This window comes from Salmo trutta, unplaced genomic scaffold (assembly GCF_901001165.1).
Source record: "Salmo trutta unplaced genomic scaffold, fSalTru1.1, whole genome shotgun sequence".
NCBI lineage: Eukaryota > Metazoa > Chordata > Actinopteri > Salmoniformes > Salmonidae > Salmo > Salmo trutta.
Window position 1 is genome coordinate 689,206 of NW_021822543.1, and position 2,928 is coordinate 692,133.

At 53.4% G+C, this 2,928-nt stretch overlaps 1 long non-coding RNA gene across 1 annotated transcript; it reads left to right on the top strand.

Annotated features, from left to right (window-relative positions):
- The first annotated feature begins 1,593 nt into the window (after positions 1-1,593).
- LOC115182583 (uncharacterized) lies at positions 1,594-2,194 on the top strand. Its single transcript, XR_003873828.1, has 3 exons — positions 1,594-1,867; positions 2,062-2,138; positions 2,182-2,194. It is a non-coding gene; the product is annotated as an uncharacterized LOC115182583 (long non-coding RNA).
- The last annotated feature ends 734 nt before the right edge of the window (positions 2,195-2,928 follow it).

Below are 2,928 nucleotides of genomic sequence, written 5' to 3' on the forward strand. Positions count from 1 at the left end.
AAGATATAGATATCCCTTTAAAAGATATAGATATCCCTTTAAAAGATATAGATATCCCTTTAAAAGATATAGATATCCCTTTAAAAGATATAGATATCCCTTTAAAAGATATAGATATCCCTTTAAAAGGTATAGCGTCCACTAGTACCATACTTTGTTTCTATTGTGATATTGTGGCGGGTTTCCAGTGGAGGAGGAGGGAAGGAAAGAATCAATATTGTATTCAGCCCGGCGGGGGGCAGTTCATTACTTTAAATGGAGTGTGGATGTGTTGTTACCAGGCTGCTATTAGCTGCCATTAATCAGAGTTTTCCTTTAGCACCTATGTGGGCACAGCACCGTGGAGGTCTGCTTGGAACAGAGATACCTGGCTGATTAGACTGATACTGTGGAGGTCTGCTGGGAACAGTAGATACCTGGCTGATTAGACTGATACTGTGGAGGTCTGCTGGGAACAGTAGATACCTGGCTGATTAGACTGATACTGTGGAGGTCTGCTGGGAACAGTAGATACCTGGCTGATTAGACTGATACTGTGGAGGTCTGCTGGGAACAGTAGATACCTGGCTGATTAGACTGATACTGTTGAGGTCTGCTGGGAACAGTAGTTACCTGGCTGATTAGACTGTGGAGGTCTGCTGGGAACAGTAGATACCTGGAGGATTAGACTGATACTGTGGAGGTCTGCTGGGAACAGTAGATACCTGGCTGATTAGACTGTGGAGGTCTGCTGGGAACAGTAGATACCTGGATGATTAGACTGTGGAGGTCTGCTGGGAACAGTAGATACCTGGCTGATTAGACTGACAGAGACATGGATAAATCATGTAGGACTCATTACTGCCCTTGCGGCCCCAATGACACCCTATTCCCTACATAGTGCACTACTTTTAACTTTTGAGGGTGCCATTTGGGATGCACATACTGTAGGCTGAAGAGCTGGGAGGACAGGGAGGAGAGGGAGGAGCGGGTAGGAGAGGGAGGAGCGGGGAGGAGACGGAGCGGGGGAGGAGACGGAGCGGGGAGGGCAGGGAGGAGACGGAGCGGGAGGAGACGGAGCGGGGAGGGCAGGGAGGAGACGGAGCGGGGAGGAGACGGAGCGGGGAGGGCAGGGAGGAGACGGAGCGGGGAGGACAGCGAGGTGACGGAGCGGGGAGGACAGGGAGGAGCGGGAAGGACAGGGAGGAGCGGGGAGGAGACGGAGGAGACGGAGCGGGGAGGACAGGGAGGAGCGGGGAGGACAGGGAGGAGCGGGGAGGACAGGGAGGAGCAAGGAGGACAGGGAGGAGCAAGGAGGACAGGGAGGAGCGGGGAGGACAGGGAGGAGACGGAGCGGGGAGGACGGGGAGGAGACGGAGCGGGGAGGACGGGGAGGAGACGGGGCGGGAGGACGGGGAGGAGACGGAGCGGGGAGGACGGGGAGGAGAGGGAGCGGGGAGGACGGGGAGGAGACGGAGCGGGGAGGACGGGGAGGAGACGGAGCGGGGAGTACGGGGAGGAGACGGAGCGGGGGATGGCAGGGAGGAGCGGGGAGGAGACGGAGCGGGAGGAGACGGAGCGGGGAGGAGACGGAGGAGACGGAGCGGGGAGGAGACGGAGGAGACGGAGCGGGGAGGACGGCTATGTCATGATCCTAGGAGACTGTACTATTCATTAGTCCCATGTTGCCGTCCTGAATGAAGTCAAGTCTAAACTCCCACAAGCCTCACAAGACTAAAGCTGAAGGTCTGAAGGGTACCAGCTGAAGGGTACCAGCTGAAGGGTACCAGCTGAAGGTCTGAAGGGTACCAGCTGAAGGGTACCAGCTGAAGGGTACCAGCTGAAGGGTACCAGCTGAAGGGTACCAGCTGAAGGGTACCAGCTGAAGGTAGCCGGGTACCAGCTGAAGGTAGCCGGGTACCAGCTGAAGGTAGCCGGGGTACCAGCTGAAGGTAGCCGGGGTACCAGTTGAAGGTAGCCGGGGTACCAGTTGAAGGTAGCCGGGGTACCAGCTGAAGGTAGCCGGGTACCAGCTGAAGGTAGCCGGGTACCAGCTGAAGGTAGCCGGGGTACCAGCTGAAGGTAGCCGGGTACCAGCTGAAGGGTACCAGCTGAAGGGTACCAGCTGAAGGGTACCAGCTGAAGGGTACCAGCTGAAGGTAGCCGGGTACCAGCTGAAGGTAGCCGTGGTACCAGCTGAAGGGTACCAGCTGAAGGGTACCAGCTGAGGTACCAGCTGAAGGGTACCAGCTGAAGGGTACCAGTGAAGGGTACCCGCTGAAGGGTACCCGCTGAAGGGTACCAGCTGAAGGGTACCAGCTGAAGGGTACCAGCTGAAGGGTACCAGCTGAAGGTAGCCGGGTACCAGTTGAAGGTAGCCGGGTACCAGCTGAAGGGTACCAGCTGAAGGGTACCAGCTGAAGGGTACCAGTTTAAAAAAGAAAATGAATGGAAGTTTCCATACACTTAGGTTGGAGTCATTAAAACTCATTATTTCAACCACTCCACACATTTCTTGGTTAACAAAACTATCGTTTTGGCAAGTCGGTTAGGACATCTACTTTGTGTTTGACACAAGTCATTTTTCCAACAATTGTTTACAGGCAGATTATTTCAATTATAATTCACTGTATCACAATTCCAGTGGGTCAGAAGTTTACATACACTAAGTTGACTGTGCCTTTAAACAGCTTGGAAAATTCCAGAAAATGATGTCATGGCTTTAGAAGCTTCTGATAGGCTAATTGACATCATTTGAGTCAATTGGAGGTGAACCTGTGGATGTATTTCAAGGCCTACCTTCAAACTCAGTGCCTCTTTGCTTGACATCATGGGAAAATCAAAAGACAGCCAAGACCTCAGAAAAATAATTGTATGCCTCCACAAGTCTGGTTCATCCTTGGGAGCAATTTCCAAACGCCTGAAGGGTACCACGTTCATCTGTACAAA